The sequence below is a fragment of the Corvus moneduloides genome, chromosome 21 (genome assembly GCF_009650955.1).
Source record: "Corvus moneduloides isolate bCorMon1 chromosome 21, bCorMon1.pri, whole genome shotgun sequence".
Classification (NCBI taxonomy): Eukaryota; Metazoa; Chordata; class Aves; order Passeriformes; family Corvidae; genus Corvus; species Corvus moneduloides.
Window position 1 is genome coordinate 7,201,051 of NC_045496.1, and position 12,727 is coordinate 7,213,777.

Genomic DNA, 12,727 nt, shown 5'->3' on the forward strand with positions numbered 1-12,727 from the left:
GCTCCAGGGCTGTGGCAGGAGCCAGGATAGAGTTCTCAAACCAAATCACACACAGCCCACCACAAACACCTCAGCTCTTCTTGCGTGCGGATAAAATGATGCCCAGCAGGGCCATGGGGAAGCTGTCTGTGGCTGCTGGGGGCTTTGGGTGGCTGAGGAATCAGAGAGTGCTGCTGGTGTTTGTATTGTGGGTCTGAATTTACCTGGTGCTGCTTTACAGAAAAAAGGGGGGAAAAGCATATCCAGAGATGGGCAACAGAGCTGGGAAGGGGCTGGAGCCCCAGGAGAGGCTGAGGGAGCTGGAAAGGGGCTCAGCCTGGAGCAAAGGAGGCTCAGGGGGGACCTTGTGGCTCTGCACAAGTCCCTGACAGGAGGGGGCAGCCGGGGGGGTCGGGCTCTGCTCCCAGGGAACAGGGACAGGAGGAGAGGGAACAGCCTCAGGCTGGGCCAGGGGAGGCTCAGGGTGGGCATCAGGAAGCATTTCTTCACTGAAGGGATTGTCAGGAATTGGCTGTCCAGGGAGGTGATGGGATCACCATCCCTGGAAGAGTTTAAAAGGCATGTGGATGTGGTGCTTTGGGATATGGTGATGTTAACAGTTGGACTCAATGATCTTACAGGTCTTTTCCAACCTTAATGATTCTATGATTCTAAGTCAGATGCCAGATAGACTAATACAGAGGAATTTTCTGGGAAATCTCTTCTACCTGCCAGGCACACACCCCCATGGCTTTCTTGCTCTGTGCTCATTCCAGGTGGATTGTCCCATTTTAGTTGAGCTTTTGCCTAGTCCCACTGCACCTCCAGTCCCTATGACATTGCGTTTCTGCTGCCCAGCAGATCCATATCTCTCTTTCCAAAATCCAAAATTCAAGGCAGGAAGGCGTTACCCAGACATCATCTCCCTTGAAATAGTCAGCAAGTCAGACTTAATTAAGACAAAGAGCAGCAAAAAGCAATAATAATTAAAACTTAGAGTCTCCTGCACATATGAGAAAGTAAAAGGAGCTCATGCTGGCAGGAACTTGGTGTCTGAAGCTGGCATTCCCCACAGCCGGGTCCTTTATCCACAAGGATGAAGCATTGGAGATGGCAGTGGTGGTGCCTACAAGAGTTTAGCTGAAATTACCCACAAAAGATGTTTCTCCAGGCTGAACTGTCCCTCAGGCAGCTGCTGAACTGGTGAGGGAAAGACAATAGTTGGTGCTTTGGTTATTTCAGCCTTTACCACCCCCAGACCTCAGGACACAGCTGGAGGCACAGCTGGAGGCACAGCTGGAGGCAGACCTGTGAGACTGCTGCTTTTGAGAGCATTTATCTCTGTGGGGGGAAAGGTGCACTCAGACAGAGCACAGATAGAAGGAATGGTAGAGGAGCAGCCAAGGAAACCCGTCTCATCTGCCATCGTGTCCTGACAGCAGCTGAGAGCAGCAGAGCAAGAGGCAAAGTGTTCAGCAATTCTTCCTCTGAATGCTCTTCCAGCCCCTGGAAAACGATATGGCAGTGGCTCCCTGAGTTGTTGCCACCTGTGGTCCTTCCTGGGTCCTGTTTCCTTGGCTCCTACCATGGCTATGGGTGTCACTACATGCACAATTCTCAGATCTATGCTGCTGCCACCCAGGTCTCTTTGCCCAAAGCAATCCCTTTTTCACAGAAGAATTTTGCTCTCTCCACCCTTCAAACTCCCTCCTTTGCTCCTCTTCCCCAGTCCCTTTGCTCCATGTGGGAGAATGACCATCCTGAAATATGGGGCAGACCCCAAAACACAGAGCTCAGAAGAGCAGGTGGAGCTGGGCTCCACCATGGCTCAGATTCATCTCTCTCCAGAGCTTTGCTTGGCTCCCAGTGTTCTGTCCTGTCCTCCTTGCCAGGGTAGCTTTTCGGGCACTCACAGAAGCTGCCAGACAAAACACTCCAGATTAATCCCACTCTCTTCCTCTCTCTTTTTAGAAACTTTTAATTAGTCCCCAACTCAGCACCATTATTAGTATTTGTTATTAAGTATTAAAACTGCTCACCCCCAGCTCCTTCTCCCTCTGCTTCCCTTTTCCAGCCCTTTGTTTTAATTGTTATATTTTTTCATCAGTGATCAGCCAAGCTTCCCTAATGATCTAGGCTCATTTAAAGGGTTTATAACTCCGGCACAAAACTCCAATAAAAAAGCGGCAGCCTTGCTGGGAACCTCCTGGGGCTACTCAGCAGCCAGGAACACAAACTCATTTAACACTTGCCTCTTCTCCCCTTTTCTTAGTCACCATCACCCATTTTGTCAAAATATCTTCCCCTGCATGCACAGAAACCCTTCATTTTTCCTTTTCCACATCTTTCTCTCTCAATTCTTTTTCCCTACGGATCGAGACAGGAGAACTGGAAAAACCCTTGATGAGGCACATGGTGGAGTTAACAGCAAATAGACCAAACCCACTGTTCCTTCCAGCCTTTTCCCTGCCGATGCTGCATTGCTGTCCCCTCTCAAGAGGAAAAACATAAAGAGTTGTATTGAGGCTGAGGAAAGAAATGATCTGGCTGTATTTCTCCTGAAGTATATTTAGCAGTTGCACATTTCCCCCCTAGAGAGCTTAAAAGCCTCTTTTACAAATCTGCAAGTTGGCACTGCCTTTCCTTCCTTGCTCTTCTCCCTTTGCAAGAGGTGTAGATTTACGCACCACAGACAAAGGGCTGCTTGGCAAACTCTCAGTCTTGGCCCAGCTTCCCATCGAGTACAGATGTTGCTTCCAAACCTGTCTTTAACCCTGTGCACGGCCAGCAGGAGAATCGTGGGGATCCAAGCAGGAGGAGGAGTGCAAGCTGTTCTCCAGGAGCAGAGACTGACCTAGACTCAGGTGGGCTCTAATGTGACCTACTGGGCTTCTTGCCCATGGCCTCAGGCACTGGGCAATCAGGCAGGGTGAGGGGCAAGCCAGGAGAACACATCTTTCCTACACTGACCTCCTTGTACCAAGCTTTTTGAGGGAAACCTCACAAAAGTTATCCCATCTCTGTTTACACACAAAACCCTTCTGAAATGAGGAGGGAAGAAGGGAGTGTGACTGATAAAAAGGAAATGAGTAGAGCAAGGCACGGGGTGGATTTATGTCACCTGCCTTTAGTCATCTGCCATGTGGGTATTTCCATCTGAGCTGTCACTCTGGGCTTCTCCCTGGAAATGCCATAGGGAAAATAAGCACTTTTAACACCCTGGTTACCCTGCCCTTGTAAACCAGGGGAATGTTGACCTTTTTGCACTGTTCTTCCAGCTGATGTACTTCCCAAAGCCATCCATTTCAAAATTATGGAGCAAACAATGCCATTTAAATGGTCTTGCTTTGAAGTCACTATTGCTCCCAGGAATGTGCCTGACAACATCACACCGGCAATGACCACGGGAGTCACAATTGTATTGATACACTTGACAAGCAGCCTTTTGTTCTCACTTGAAAGGAGCTCAGCTGAAAGGCCCAGCAATGTGTTCAGTCATCTTCAAAAAGCCAGAATCATTTGGTGGGAATAAACAGTTGGAGCTCTTCAGTCAGTCATTTGAAAAGGACAGCTTCCCAAGGAACTTCAGCACTATGCTCCCTTGTGTGGCTGCTGGGCTCCTCTGGGAGATGTTTTCTGGAGCTGGTTGAGCTGCTTTGACACATATTTATCATCAGCAGCTTGAGTTTTGGGGAGAGAGAGAAACAGCAAAAGGAAACAAATCAAACCATTGAAATATTTCATGAAAGGTAGAAAAAATCATAAGGTTTTGGCGTATTCAATAGTATTGGGTTTTCGACTTGGGCTGAAAGTGCAGCTCACTAAGTAGGGTCTGTGGAGGATGTCTGCAATTAGAGACCTGCTTGGTGATACAGAGCTGTCTTCTCCTCGTTTCCAGCTGCTACATTTAATTAAAAGAAAGCTAAACAATCCATTACATTAAATTACTTTCTGCACATTGCTTTTCCACATAGACAACTGAAATGGTTGCCACAGGGATGTTACCTGACCGCAGGCTGGAAAGGAGATAAACCATTCTCAAAATTATTCTATTCTTGCTTGAAATGTCACCCCAATGACCTGCTCAGGCATCAGTCCTGACTGTGTGAGTGCCTACGAAGCTGGTGGGGATTCACCAGGAATGTGAGGGGCATTAATGAACTATAATCCCAGCCTCATCTTGTTTGTTCCTGCATCATGTCACAAGATGATGAGGATGCCACAGCAATGTTGTGGCAAACAAAAGGGCTTCTTTTGTGTTTCCTCTCTCTACTCTCTGTCACCTTCACCACAGAATCAGCAGTAAATAAAATCATACCATGAGTTAGTTTCTACCTCAGTTGCTTCTTCAGAATTTCTAATCAGTACCAAACAGTCCATACACCTTGTTCCACCTTCTAACCTAAATAGTCCTTTGATATTAGAAGTCAAGTATGCCAAGGATATCTTGAAATATCTCGTGGAAACAGAATTTGTAGGAAAACTCCTTGTCCCTCTGGGCATTTTGTTTTCCTTTCAATTGTTTTCCTTTCCTTGTTCAAAGAAGGATAAAAAAGGTTTGGAATTTTCCTCAGTAACCCATTAGGCCACAGAGCAGACTTTGCCTCCTGGAGAGGAATTCCCTAGGAACACAGCCCGAGTCCAGACTGTAGCAGGGAAGGAAATGCTGGTTAAAGCCCTGCTCTGACAGCCTCTGTGTGCCGCCACCAAGCCCCTGCCTCGCCACTCTGCCAATTAAAAAACATTCGGGTCTTAAAGCAGCTCCCAAAGTATGTCCAGCTTGAGGCAAAACCAACCTGGACTGGCTTCAGGAGGAGAACTGAACAAAAACAACATCCTGTCTCAACTCTGCTGCCTTTGTTACAGCTCTGCCCTTATTTTCTGCACTCCACACCAGTTTCCCTCTGAGATAATTGTTGCCAAGTGGCTATTTTGAACATGGTTGAGTGCAGATTGTTAAAGGAGAGACAGGCTTCTGCTTCTGTCTTGCTGACTATTTTTGCTTTATTCCCCATCTCAGACAAAAACATTCTGAGGGCATCTGTTTACTGTTTGTGCATAATGCATTATGGTAGGAAATGGTCTCTTCCTCCCTCATTTTACAGCGTTTGCACCTCATCCTGAGGTGGCCTCCCAGTAGCAGCATGGACCTTTACGACCACAGAGCTCCAGCACTATCACTCTCTCCCTGAGCCAGCCTTCCAGAAGGGGAATGCCATTGGCTTTGGGTTTGGGCACACAGCAGGAAGCGTATTCACTGGCTGGACCCAGAGTGGCAGCCTCACTCACTCTGTCTCACATTTGCCCGATTTGAAGCCTATAAACTGCTGGACTGGATTTTCAGTTATCAACATCCTCTTAACCCAAGCAGCATTAGCTGAGTCCTTCAGCAGTCTCATCCAGACAAGCATCTTACTCAAATACCTTGGGAATTATCCCATCCTCTCTCTGAATCCGAGGTCATGGGGCGTACGAGACAGGAATCACAGATTCTGATGATGGCCATGAGAGAGGAGGCTTTATGAGAGGAGGAAGAAGGAAGCTCAGGCTGTGCCCACTTTATCATGGTCATAGTACATACCAAGCTTTTGGTTTTACAAGAAAAAACATTGCTAATTAATCACCCACTGGGAAGCATCCTGCTTCCCTCTGCTTGTGTCTTCATACAAGGAAGTTATTCCTGCAGCTTTATGGAATGAACAAAACTGCATCTCACACTGGGGATTTCTCCTTCACAAAAGACCCAGAAGCCAACCCAAAAGGCAGTAGATCAAACACATTAACAACTGATTTGTATTATATTTATTGTATTTTCTCTCTGACTGTTTTTAATTCTCCCCTAGCAACATAAGCTATTCACCCTCAAAGCTTTCAGCCTCTTCTGAAATTTCAATGGTCATCTTGCTGGGCTGCTTTTGTATCTGTAGGTCCCCATCATCTCTGGGCAAAGATGGAGTGAAAAGAATGATGTTTTTCAAGCCCTGCAGTCAGGTCCTCAATGTTCCCAGCATCTGACTCTTGCCTGCAGAGGTGTGAATCAAAGTCTGGTTTCCCATGTGGTCACGCCAGATGGTTGGCTCAAAACCCATCATTTCTTTACAGCAAAACTCACTAGACACAGACAGTAACCATAAGATATATTGGAAACGCGAATCTCGCTTAATTTAGACTGCCGACACCCATGCAAAAGATCCTTCACCCTACTCCTTTTGTCAGCTCTTCAAGAATGGTTTCTCTGCTGAAAACATCCTGAAACATTTCAAGGCAGTGACAAAAATACATTCTTACAGTCAGCCTGCATCTTCTTATTCTGAACTATCTTGTTACTTCTGAACTTTGATTGTCAGATTGCATTCGAGGATCATTTTACGCGCCCCAAAAGGCAGCGCTGCTCCCAAGGAATGCTTGGAAGCAGCTATGCAGGACAACAGATCACATTCCAATATTATTTCATTGTTTGTGGCCCATTGCAGTGGGTTCTGGGATTCGTTGGGGCTGGACACCTCCAACCACATCACTCTGTGCCTTCCACAAAAGAATTGGGAATGCTGAGTAAGTCCCTGCCCTGGTGAAATTGTGAAGGGAGCACTGGAGAGAACAGTATTCAGTAAAGCAAATAAAAATTTCGGAAGGAGACTGTGTTGAAAACAATCATATGCTTGGGAAATCTGGCTCTGTGTGTTTAGTGACCACAAGAGGTCAGGGCATCAGTTTTCCATTGCATCTTAAAAGCAACATCCCGAAAAGCCTGGAGCTAGGATACTATTTTAGCTGAGACTGTTCAGTGCAGAAATTCCATCTTTAAACATTCCTTAACAGCGGTTACCACAGGAGCAACAGCCCTTCTTTTCTTTGCACTTGAGTCTATCAGGATAATAGTTGGGTTTGTCTTCCTTTATGTTCCAGGTCTTGCTCCACAGTTTGAGGGTGTACAGAAATATTATATTTTATACTAAAAGCCACAATCAACACCTCAATTTCCTTGGCACAACCAGACTTCCTTCATTAGGAATAAACCATGCTGGTGGCAAAGCTGTCCCGGGTGTGACCTCAGGTGCGTAGAGTTTCCTCCTGCAGAAGCTTTTAAGCATCACAAGCCTCCCTTTTCTCTCTTCCAAATCCACTTCTCCAGCGTGAGTAAAGTCAGTCTATGAGATAGCAAATGCATTACATATTCCAACTCCAAATTAAGACTATTTCTGCAAATGCATTTCTCCATCTATGAGAGGTCTATGTCAGGGAGACAGACAAAAAAGAAACTGTATAAAATAGTAACATTTTCATCACATCTATCTATCTATCTATCTATCTATAAACTATAGGAACTGTGTACACACTTGCCCTCTGAGAACCACTTTCTGTGGCACCTGTTTTTACTAATGTAGTTTTTCTAGAGAGTGTTCTGCCCAGGCACTAACTGGGCTTGACCCAGTTTGGTGTATAAAAACAGACAGGATTGCTGCCTGGGATATTAGATGATGAATTTTTCATATGCAGCCTTGTTTCACTGCAAAGTCCAGCCTCAGTCCCCCCCTCTGTCTGCAGCATGTCCCCTTTAGCAGGTCCTGCTTTGTGAAATTGCATTTCTTTGTTTACTCTGCATGGTGCCAAGAAATGCCTTTCTTCCCCCTCTTTTTTTCTTTTCTCTATTTTTGAAGTGAAAGTTATTAAGCTACTTCTGGCATAATACCTCTAAATGCCGAGTTCGTGAGAGGGAATTTTAACTTGGTTAATCTGACACAAATGAAAAACTATTCAAGGCTTGAGATGACTGGAAAGTTTAGTGTCATGACTTTTTCAGGAGAAAAAGAGGGTTCTCAGCAAAATTTCATTTGAACACTTGACATTATTTATTTCCTTTAAAGTGTTGGGCATGGTTTAAAGACACGGGAAAAACTGAACTAATGGTTCTGCTCAGTGCTGGGGGGCACATGGGGCAGACAGAAGGACAGAGAGGATGGAGAGTGTTCTCCTTTTTGACGTGGGACAGTGGGTAACTGCTCCCACTGGGAGCTGGATCCTGCAGGCTTGCTCAGGGCTGAAATGGAAATGTCACTCTCTTAAAAGTTAAATTTCAACTGCCATCATTTCTGTGACTATTATCAGCAGAGGAAAATGGGAAGGAGAGGCTTGCTGTGATACAGAGACCTCATATGTCTGAGATCATTCCTTTCCTTGTTCAGAGCCATTACATCTGAATTAAAGATGCCTTGGGATGTTCCTCATCCAAAAGCTTTTCCATTTTTTATTTGGGTGTCTGGAAGCCAAAAGAAACAGAATCTACCAGAGTTAAGCTATGCCAGTGCTCAGAGGGGTGGTCCCAGGACAGTGTTCAGCCAGTGGATAAATACCCATGTCCAGGGAGACAACTCTCAGGAGATTTGAGGACCGTTTTCAGAACTATGCTGTGAACTGGTGGAGTCCCATCATCTTCTCCTCCTTGAAGGAGTGAGTGGGGCGTGTGTATGTGTGTTGCTTTCACTCCTGAGCACTAGCTGGGATAAATGGGCTGAAGGTTCCCTCTCCTTTTTGCTCCAATAGCCATGTATCAGGTTTTCCACAGCTGAGCTGAAACCCATGATTCATAATCAGTTTCGTTTGCGAAATGTTCTTCTAATTGATCAGACGGAGACCAATTTCAGTGTGGGAAACTGAACCCTGAAAAAATTAATTACCCGCCAGGCTAAACCCATTTCCTTTGGCCCAAATACAGCTTATTGTATGTTACTGAGAGATGACTGGCTGTCGAGAGAAAGGCAATGCTATAATTCTTTCTAGGACACGCTACATTGGAAGCAGATAAAGTGCTGCTGGCTGAGGGCAGTGGCTATGCAGAGTGGGGAGGTGGCACAGGAAAAGGGGAAAAGGGACAGTAAATACATGGCAAAAGGCTCAGAGGGAGTAGAGATAAGAAAAAGGAGAAAATACACCAATTTTAAAATCCCAGATTCTCCCAGGGATTAGTCACTACAGGGTTTGCCTTTGGGGACAAGGGGTTTTAACGTTTCCTGTGCCTACTTGGTGCTCATTTTATACCTGTGAGATGGAGGGATGTCACAGACCCTGGGCAAAAGACACAGGCAGATAAATTTTTTTTTTTTTTTTTTTTTTTTTTCCTGTGATGCTCCGGTAATGAGGGTAGTGAACTTAGCAAGGCTCCACAGCCTCGGGGCAGGAAGGCTTAGAATAAATGCTGTAACTGAGCAGAAAGCACCAGGGAGTAAAAGTAGGCTCTCTTTCCTCCTTTAGGCTGAAGAGATGGGGAAGATCCAGGGACTCACAGATGGCTCCACAGGAATGTCAATGAGGGTGTTGCACACTGGTGCAGCCCATCCCTGCTCCCGGCATGGGACTTGCTGCTCTCACAGCTGACTGCCATCCCCTTCTCTTCTTCCACTTCTTCATTTCCCCTTCTCTTCCAATGGCTCCTGGCATCAGGATACCAAACTCAAAGCCCTCCAAGACAGAAGGCGTTACAGATTTTTTTAATTAAAGCCAATTGGGTAATGAAAGTAGCAGGAGTATGTTCCCACTCTATGAATGGATAAATTAAAGCTCTCAGCAAAGACGGCAGACATGGAGTCTGTGAGGGGAGCAGATTTTAGATGGAATCCTAATGGCTGCCATCTTTAAGCTAATGACATCCTGCCCACACGATTCTGCCAGCTTCCAGGGTAGCAAAATAACCGCAGAGGGAGCATGGATCTCCTTCTTTTTAGACTGGGGCTTCAACAGTGAAAAACATTAGTGTTACAGGATACTCAGGCTGCAATCCCCTGACAGTAAGAGCCAGCTACTCTCCAGCTGCTCCAGGTTAATAGAAATACTTCCTTGGCTAGACCCCAGCACAAAACAAAATAGGATTTACAGCCAGAGTAAAGCTAATCAAAGAAAAAGGACAAAGGTTTATCAGCAGCCAGAACTTTTCAGAAGCAAAGAACTTAGTGATGTCTGGGTCAACAGTGTTCTTGTGCTTCAGAGAGCCCTCGATGCAGATTGCTTGGGGAATACCTTGCCTTGATGGAAAGTTTTAACCCTTTGACTTTTGAAAGGACAGGGTCTAGGTGTATTTATTGGAAAACCTCAAATTCAAACAAAATAATCTCTGTGTTGCTGCCAGTCTTTTATCAGCTTCTGTGTGGAGGTGCTCAGGAGCGCTGTGTAAATGCGATGTACTTAAGAAACAAAGGTTGAGTGGAATGACCTCTTCAAATGCAGATGTCAGGCATCTTTAAAGCCCTGGGGTTCAAGGATCACAAAACTGGATTAAGGCTCCTGCTCTGTTTTCCTTCTCTATCCGTCTTTTTCTTGCTCCAAGAAAGAGGCTGGCATGACTGAGAGTCAGGCTCAGTGACATTCTCAGGGGAAAATACAATTCTACCTAGAAATTACAATTCTAGTAATTCCTAATGGTACATTGCGGAGTTTTCTTTTTAAGACAGGATGTTCTTTCTTACATACCCTGCATCAGAGACCTCTGTTCCCAAAATCTGGAGTGCTCCAGGGCTCCATCTCCCTAACAGGTCAACTGGGAGGAAGAAATACCCTTCCATGGAAGAGGGAGAGAAATCTGGGAGCAGGGAAGATGTGCAGGAATTGACACGTAACAGAGAAAATTGAAAAAAGTGCCCACTGAATCCATGATATTGAGATAATTGCTATTCTATTTAGGACCTCTTATTTTGGCAGTGACACAGCCAAGGTGTAATACAGCTGGAAATCAAAATGGATGGAAGTTAATCCATTGAGGTTTATGGCTACTGTTAGTTTCTGATGTACTCTGATAGTCTGCTAAGTAAACACCTCACTACCTGCCTCTTAAACCAGAGTTCACAGCTCCTCCAATCTCTTGCAGCATGAATACTTTTATTAACCCTCTTAGTGTGTATGAGTCGACCCTTCTCCTTCTGGGGAAAAGTCAGAGCTCTCTGAAGTGAAACACCAGTTTTGGACAGGCATATTCCATTTACATCATGACTGTGAGCCAATATTTTTACAGGCAACTATGCAAGTACAAAACCACTCAAAAAAATGTTAAGTCAGTTTAGCATTTTCCCACTCATCAGCTGAGCTACTGTAACAGAGGCTGTGTCCACTCTTATCCCTTAGCTCTTGGATAAACTGCAAAACCATATTGCTTGGCTCCAGCTTTTTTTTCCATGCTTCTGTACCCCTCCACTCTTCTATTTTTCCATAGGAAAAGAAAAATAAGAAAAAAAATTAGAAGATGAAACCTATTTTCTAAATACACATTAATTTTAACATCCAGAAAAGATTGGTAAAAGATCAACACGTGCTTACTGAACAGAAATTCAGGAGAGCAGTGAGAGGTGAACAGTGACTCTCCTAGAGAATGGTGCTGGTCCAAGTGCAGCTCACCTGGGCATTCATTCAGTGCCTGCTGAGGGGGAAAGGAGATGAGAGATTACTCCATTATAGTCGCGAATGTATAATTCATACAATGCCAATGAAATAATTATAAATGACTGAATTGTTCACAAAGGCCATTCTTCACACTGTAGCCCATTTTAAAAAAATCTTTTATTCCTCTCTTCTAAACTTTCTGTTAATGACCCCGCTCCTTGCCTTTGCTTCCCTTGCAGCCACTTGGCGGAGATTCTCTAAAGAGGCAGAAAAAGAGTTCCTGGAGAAGACATAGACAAGTTGTGGATATTGGGAACTTTCATTCTGTGAGGGTGGGGAGGCCCTGGCACAGGCTGCCCAGAGAAGCTGTGGCTGCCCCTGGATCCCTGGAAGTGTCCAAGGTCAGGTTGGAGCAACCTGGGATAGTGGAAGGTGTTCCTGCCCATGGCAGGGGGTGGAACGAGATGATCTTTGAAGTCCCTTCCAAAGTGCCCTGTGATTCCAAATCTCCCTTCCTCTGTGTCTCCATGGACATCCCATTAGATACCTAAGTATGAATGAACCAGCTCACTTTATACACATCCCTCTGCCATCTGATCTGGGTTAGACAACCTCTGGCCATGGTCTTCTCAAGAGATGTGTCTGCCTTTCAGTTTCCTCCCCTGTTCTGTGGACAAGGAAGGGTAACAGCATATTCCAAATCAATTCTTGGTTTGTTTGGTCAGTTGTTTGCCGTCTGTGAGATGACAGCAGCATGTGAGAAACACAAGGTTCTTGTACGTGCACTGCGAGAGTTTTGAGTCCACAAAACCAAACCACAGCACTATGAATCCTTGGGCTGGATGGGAAAGCTTCCCTGCTCCTGGTAACTCACCTGCTGCTCACTCACCTGGCCCTGCCTGGTGTCGTTTACCCCTGGGAAAGGCGAGCTGCAGATGAGAAACTGCTGGAAATAGGAGCTGGTAAAGCAATTGCACCTTGAAGAGCCCCAGCTCTGTTGTGAGGTGGATTGGGAGTGGTGGAAGTATCAGTCATCCCTTGCTTGGAGCTGCTGTATGGAGGTAATCAAAACCTGGGGAAAAACTTGTAAAGATTGTAGCACACAGATGGATGGACAGACAGTGCAATAGATCATAAGCAAAAATAACAGTTTAAAATTGCATTTCTGATTGTGACCTGGTTTTCCCAAGTCCTGAGTGCTTGGTCCAGTGGCACATGCTGTGGGAGCAGCCCTCTGGGGACTTAGTCCAGAGGTAGTGTCTGCACCTACAGGCCTATTATTGCAAACTTTTCTTATGTATATTTGAAAAGGTGAGAAAGCACCAACCAAGGATGTTTTCTAAAGGTCGAACCTTTCTTTTTGCTGGAGCTTTCCCCCTCTGCT

At 45.5% G+C, this 12,727-nt stretch overlaps 1 long non-coding RNA gene across 1 annotated transcript; it reads right to left on the reverse strand.

Moving 5' to 3' along the window:
* Positions 1-479: 479 nt before the first annotated feature.
* LOC116454494 lies at positions 480-12,505 on the reverse strand. Its single transcript, XR_004244123.1, has 3 exons — positions 12,233-12,505; positions 11,281-11,380; positions 480-3,630 (listed from the first exon to the last, which is right to left on the reverse strand). It is a non-coding gene; the product is annotated as an uncharacterized LOC116454494 (long non-coding RNA).
* Positions 12,506-12,727: the final 222 nt, after the last annotated feature.